A 7,738-nucleotide genomic window follows, 5' to 3' on the forward strand; every position below is an offset into this window, starting at 1 on the left:
TCTTCTAGTTTATTTATTTTCTTAGTTTTGATTTGAGTAATGCAGCAGTTCCACTGAGGGAAATCACTGTTTCAATGATGATGATGATAATAATAATAATAATAATAATAATAATATACTCTGTTTATATTCCGCTTTATCTGTCCAGAGACATTGAACATTTGCCTTATATGTGTACTGTAATTCACTCTGAGGGCCTTTCCACACAGACCTATATCCCAGAATATCAAGGCAGAAAATCCTAAAAAATCCTAACCCCATTTGGTTAAATGCCAATATTGACACACTGGTTTGATGCCTATGAACAAAATAACCATTAGATTGCAAAATAAGAAGCTCAGCGATGCTCGCTGGGGAGTCCAAAAACCATCCTTTTCATGCTCTTGTTTAAAAAGATTACTTCCAGCTCTTTCAAATCTGCAAGTCTTTACAAGGGTTTCTGTTCCATGGGTCTGTGCCAGTGGAATGTGGTTCAAGCTACGCTCTTACTCAATCATCCAACATTGACTAGCCCAAGCTAGCTCTATAAGAAAGCATGAAGACTTCTGATTCCCAGCACTACGGGTGTTTGTTTTTCATAAAGATTTCATAACAGAATAAACACATTAGTGAGCACAATTCCTCATGTAGTTTTAATATATCAAAATTACACAGGCAAAGCCAACTGTGGAATATTTACGAGGTGCAGGGGCCTTTTTCATGACTGAAGTGACACTGTGTGCATTCAGTATTGAAGAGACTGTTTGATGAAAGTTCACCAGTAGGTTTCAGCAGAAAAGATATCAAATCCTGATTCAGATAATAATGTCTTGAGCTGTTCAACATTCCTTTGGTCCATTCCTTTGGTCCAATTTTACAGTGGACCTTGGTACCTACTGAGGTATGCCTAAATGTGTGAATGCTCAAGTCTCTGAATATATAATAGCATAGGGCCCTTCCACGCAGGCACAACTTGCCATCGGAACCAGCATAAAAATGCTGGTTCTGATCTGCATTGAGGTCAGACTAGGCTGTTCTGAGCTGCTCCATGGCAGGACAGCAACCTTACAGCCCAGCAGTCTTTCTACACTCTCTACACTCCAATTCCACCCCAAAACTACAGAAAATGCTCCTTACCATTGCTGCTGTATGTCCTGATTCTGTGCCATTCCGGAAGCAATGGAGCCTGGGAGCAGCAAGCTCCCTCTCCTCCTCCAAAGCTCCATTGCTTTCTGCATGACACAAATGCAGGAAGTACAGTCACCTTAGCAACTTTGAGGAATTTATTGGTAGTTTTGGAGGGAATTGGGTTGCAGGGAAAGTTATAGCCTGATCAGGCTGCAGAGGTGGCTGCTTAATCCCAGGGATTGTGGGACAGCTGTGGGGATGTGACCTCAGATCCTGCATGGGGATGCAAAATGACAGTCTTCACTGCTGAAACATTGGGAAAGATTCGGATCTTGATGGATGATTTGGATTGTTACTGGTGTCAAGTCAGATTAATTAATTGTGTTCATTGTGGGGATGCATCAGGCAATGTAGTAGCTGACAATGCAGACACAGCCTTATTTGGTTTGAAAATTGTGAATCGATTTGTACAGTGTATTGTCGAAGGCTTTCATGGCCGGAATCACTCAGTTCTTGTGGGTTTTTTCGGGCTATATGGCCATGTTCTAGAGGCATTTCTCCTGACGTTTCGCCTGCATCTATGGCAAGCATCCTCAGAGGTAGAGGTCTGTTGGGATTAGGACAATGGGTTTATATATCTGTGGAATGGCTGGGGTGGGGCAAGGAGCTCTTCCCTGCTGCAGTTAGGTGTGAATGTTTAGCTAATCACCTTCATTAGCATTTGAAGGCCTGCCTGAATCTGGGAAAATCTGTTGCTGGGAGGTGTTAATCTGTGCCTGGTTTCTTCCTCTCTGTTGTTTAGCTGTTATAATTTTAGAGTTCTTTAATACTGGTAGCCAGATTTTGTTCATTTTCATGGTCTCTTCCTTTCTGTTGAAATTGTCCACATGCTTGTGGATTTCAATGGCTTCTCTGTGTAGTCTGACATGGTGGTTGTTTGTGTGGTCCAGCATTTCTGTGTTCTCAAATAATATGCTGTGTCCAGGCTGGTTCATCAGGTGCTCTGCTATGGCTGACTTCTCTGGTTGAAGTAGTCTGCAGTGCCTTTCATGTTCCTTGATGCGTGTCTGGGCGCTGCGTTTGGTGGTCCCTATGTAGACTTGTCCACAGCTGCATGGTATACGGTAGACTCCTGCAGAGGTGAGAGGATCCTCTCACCTCTGCAGGAGTCTACCGTATACCATGCAGCTGTGGACAAGTCTACATAGGGACCACCAAACGCAGCGCCCAGACACGCATCAACCACCATGTCAGACTACACAGAGAAGCCATTGAAATCCACAAGCATGTGGACAATTTCAACAGAAAGGAAGAGACCATGAAAATGAACAAAATCTGGCTACCAGTATTAAAGAACTCTAAAATTATAACAGCTAAACAACAGAGAGGAAGAAACCAGGCACAGATTAACACCTCCCAGCAACAGATTTTCCCAGATTCAGGCAGGCCTTCAAATGCTAATGAAGGTGATTAGCTAAACATTCACACCTAACTGCAGCAGGGAAGAGCTCCTTGCCCCACCCCAGCCATTCCACAGATATATAAACCCATTGTCCTAATCCCAACAGACCTCTACCTCTGAGGATGCTTGCCATAGATGCAGGCGAAACGTCAGGAGAAATGCCTCTAGAACATGGCCATATAGCCCGAAAAAACCCACAAGAACTGATTTGTACAGTGTTAAGAAATCAAAATACAAAACCAGGATCAAATTGCCTCATGGTTTACATCTAACTGATAGAGTTAATAGGGACCTCAACAGACCCCCATACCGATTTATTGCTGATGCTATCAACCTGCGCCTTCAACATCCCTCTTTGGGTCAGCTCAAAACCATGCACCAAGCTTGTAAACAGTTCACAGTGTGATTGGCTTGAAGACTAGAGGACATCCCAGTGGCACTGTTTTGCTTACAATCCTGTCGGTGCTCATCAGCTGTGTTTGCTGTTGGAGGGAGCGATATCCCAGCCAAATGATCTGTGAAGTACATGCTGTGCTTAATCTGAACTGCTTTGAGTAGGAAAAAAAACCCTGCCAAATAAAACACAACCGCCAGTTAAGTAGCTTACACAGCCTGAAGTAAAAAAAAAAGTACTGGTAAAATGATTTGGGATTTTGCCACTGTTTTCAGTGGATACAAAAGCAGTGTCTGAATAAAATACATTTTCCCCGTTGTTTCAGTTTCAGAGAAGATGTTATGGTTGTAAGAAATACATCACATTCACATTGACCACGTTTCTGAACTGAAATACACTGCGCTGTGTGGACATTCTCATAAACGTTAGAAAACCAGCCTCTGCCACAAAGTACTAATTCGGCTTTTAAAAAGATGTGGACAGCCAGTACATAGTTGGTCCTCCACATTTTGTGGTTCTGACTTTTTGCAAATTTAAAAATGTTCTCTCTAGGAATTTCTAGATCCTCCAACATGATTTTATGAACACTTGTCTAGCATGACCATAGAGTCATGCTAGACAACCTAGAAATTCCAAGAGAGGTTTCTCTAGTTGCAGTCTGGTTGGGGTGTAACTCCCATCCACCCATGACCTGCTTATACTGTAACTCCCATCATTCCCACATCTGGCTGGCTGCAACTTCCACTATCTCTGGTTTGCCCAGGTTTTAACTCCCATCAGCCCCAGATCTGGCTAGGAAGAAACTTGTGGCTGTCCTCCTAACTGGTCAGATGGCTCAACCTTCTTTCTGGGCTGTAACTCCCATCATCCCCAGCCTACCTAGCAGAGGGTAAGTATTTATTTATTTACTGTATTTGCCTGTAGGTGACTCAAGGCAGTTAACAGGGCAAAATTCAATGCTTACAATGTCATAAATATAATTAAAAAGGTAAGATATAATAAAAACTAAACAAATTAATAATATATAAATTCATAGTGTCGCCTTGTTAAATACATTGTCCAGGCTCATTGTCTAGTTGTTCCATTTTCTTGTGTCAATTACTCTGCATTTGCAAACGTTTCTTCAAAAAGCCACATCTTGACTTTTTTTTGTTAAAAGGAAGGTAGCCGATCTAATATCTATAGGGAAGGCATTCCACAGTCAAGGAGCCGCCACCAAGAAGGCCCTGTATGTATGTAGGGCGATACAGCCTGGCAAGTAGGCTGAGCTATATGACTGGTGATGAGCTGTATGATACAGCTGTCTGGATGTGGTTGGACTAACTTCCATTATCCTCTATCAGCCCTCCCAAAACCTCACCAGTATTTTAAGTTGCGTCATGAAGGGTACATGTGCACCAGATTTGTTTCAGATCCATCTTTGTTGGGATTTACACAGTCCTCAGGATGTGGCTGGACTCCAATTTCCATCTTCTTTAATCAGGCCACCCCCAACCCAACCAGTACTTTTTGTTGGATAATAAGGGGTATGTGTTTCAAATTTCAACAAGATCCATCAAGTCACGTAGGAGCCTTTGTGGTTCAAACATACATTCATAGTACGTTGACATTTATATATATATCTATAAATAAGTGTTCCATATTGAGCTAGGACTATAGAAGACCAAGGTAATTTAATTAACTTTCACAAGATTTAGAAACATTTTAATAAGGGATTAAGCAAATTTCTTCTACAGAATTTGGTATGTTTCACTATTCTGTTTCAATAACAGAAATGTGTAGAGATTTTAAGTTCAACCTCACAGAAGTATGCTGCTCACTCAGTACAACTGTATAGTTTTGCAAAGCGATGTAGCACCACCTGCTGTTTGAGTAACATTATAGCAACACTTTTGCAATTGCGGTAATTTATTTCCCAACATAGTAAATCAAATATTGCCAAGATTTTATGGGAAGTTAATGGTACAATTCAGACAAGGCTTTGCATATATCTCATACATGGAAGAATTTCACATTTCAAGCAGATAATTTTAAAGCAGAGACTAATTCCCATTTTTTCCGTTTTCAGAGGTGCTCTGGCATCATACAAACACAACAGAAAAGTATCAGCAGGAGAACAATATTGTCCTCCCAAATTGTAGCATTTGGAAAAACAGATTTATAAACAAGCATCTTGGTATCCTTATGAATGTCCTGATCCTAAAACACTTTCTGCTTCATTAAAAATGGTGCACTTGCAGAGTTCAGACGGTGTTGTATTACAGTGTCAATGTTGAGTTTTATGGAGAGGTGGTTGCCAAGGTAGTGGAAATTGTTAACATTTTCCAGCGTTACACCATTAAGCTTTATTAATGGCATCGCAGAGGGATTGGTTGGTGTTTGCTGGCAGAGCGCTTTTTCTCGAAGTTCAGGGCAGATCAAACTTTTTGTTTGTTTCTGCAAATATGTTTAAAGTGGCTTGTAGGTCTTCTGCTGAGTGAGCACATTATCATCAACATATTGAACTTCTATAACAGATGTTGTTGTGAACTTGGTTTTGGCTTTCAGTCTGATGAGTGAGGTTAAATAGTTCGCAATCTGTCCGATATATTATTTCCACACCAGTGGGAAGCTTCTCATCAACTAGGTGAAGAATCCTAGGGCCCGTCCAGACAGTACCTTTATCCCAGGAGCTTCTGCAACAGGAGGGTGGCCAGACACCCTGTAAACACAGAAGCAATTGCTACAAAAGGCAAAAAACATGAGATTTCCAGGTGCGGGAATATTGCATTTTTGAACCGAATATGCAGATCTTTGCATGCCTGTATGTCCCTGCAATCAGAAATCACAGGATTTTTTTAATCTGCGTCTGTTCCTGGGTTTTAGATATTTGTTCCTGATTAGTTGGTTCCTAAAAAGAAGGTGACTCTTGACTAGAAAGCAAAAACTTTGTTTGTGTGCCAGAAACGTGTGGAGGGCACATTTTCAGTGTCCAGGACAAAGTTGTGTCCTCTAGGCCTGAGTAACAACGGAAAAATTTGTTTCTAAAATCGATTCGTTTTTTGGGGTTTTTTGCGTTTCGATATTTAAAAGAATTCCGAAATTTTTCTTTTAAAAAGTTCGATATTTACGAAATTTCGTAAATGTTTAAAAAATTACGAAACATTAATGAAACAAATACGAAACAATAACGAATCGATTCGTTAATGGCGGACGCGACCGCGCAATACGCTAAAAAACCTCCAAATGGGACAGGGGGAACTTCTGAAGCTTCCCTCTCCCTCTGTTGTTGACTGTTGGTGTGATATTATAATTTTTTTTCACTAATTAAACAAAAAACCACTATAAAACTTGCCCCAGACATGCGGAAATAATAACGAAACGACCTCAAACCAATAACGAAACGAATACATAACGAATCCGAAGCATTTACGAAATGAATTTAAAAATTCGTTTCGTTTTTAGTTGCTCCAGAATAGTTCGTTATCGCTTCGTTATAAAAAAAAATAACGAATTTTTAACGAATTACGAATTAACGAAATGAAACCGCCCAGCCCTAGTGTCCTCTAGTAAATCTTGTACATCTTTTCACAAGTAGAGCAATCAGGAACAGCCATATATAACCCAGGAACAGCACTCTGTTGTTTGATGCCACAAGTTCATAGCTGATATTGTGGGATCTTCTGCCTTGGGTTTTCAGCCATGGGTTATATGGCTGCATGGAAGGGCCCTGAGTCCACTGCCATGTATCCCAGTTCAAAGTAGATTTTGTGACATTTTCTGCCTTGATATTTTGGATTATATGGCTGTGTGGGAGGGCCCTGAGTCCACACTGCCATATATCCCAGTTCAAGGAAAGTATTGTGGGATTTTCTGACTTGATATTTTGGATTATATGGCTGTGTGGAAGGGCCCTGAGTCCACACTACCATATATCCCAGTTGAAAGCAGATAATGTGGGATTTTATTCAGCTGTGTGGAAGGGGCCTGAGAGTGTTGATTTGTGAGATGCAGGTTCCTACCTTCCCTTATCCTCCCTTGGCCTGTGAACTTTTCCCTCCAACCTAGGACGGAATCCTGGGACCCTTCCACACAGCCCTATATTCCAGAATATCAAGGCAGAAAATCCCACAATATCTGCTTTGAACTGGATTATCTGAGTCCATACTGCCATATATTCAAGTTCAAAGTAGATATTGTGGGATTTTCTGCCTTGATGTTCTGGGCTATAGGGCTGTGTGGAAGAGCTCTCAGATAATGTGGGATTTTCTGCCTTGATATTCTGGGATACAGGGCTGTGTGGAAGAGCCCCTAGAGCAGGGGTCCTCAAACTATGGCCCAGGGGTCAAATACGGCCCTCCATGGTCATTTACCCGGCCCTCGTTCAGGGTCAACCTAAGTCTGAACCGACTTGAAAGCACACAACAATCCTGTCTCATCAGCCAAAAGCAGGCCCACACCTCCCATTGAAATATTAATAAGTTTATATTTGTTAAGATTGTTCTTCATTTTAATTATTGTATAGTTTTTAAGTATTTTTGCACTACAAATAAGATCTGTGCAGTGTGCACAGGAATTCATTCATGGTTTTTTTCCAAATTATAATCCGGCCCTCCAACAGTTTGAGGGACTGTGACCTGGCCCTCTGCTTAAAAAGTTTGAGGACCCCTGTCGTAGAGAGAGCAAGCCTTTTCCATCGACTCCGTTCCAGGGGAGAATCCATGCTTCCGGGCTTCCCTCCCTGCCGCCGTGCCGGGCTCCAGGACTTCCCTTCCGTGATTCCAGTCCGGGCTTTC

Source organism: Anolis sagrei, chromosome 2 (genome assembly GCF_037176765.1).
Source record: "Anolis sagrei isolate rAnoSag1 chromosome 2, rAnoSag1.mat, whole genome shotgun sequence".
NCBI lineage: Eukaryota > Metazoa > Chordata > Lepidosauria > Squamata > Dactyloidae > Anolis > Anolis sagrei.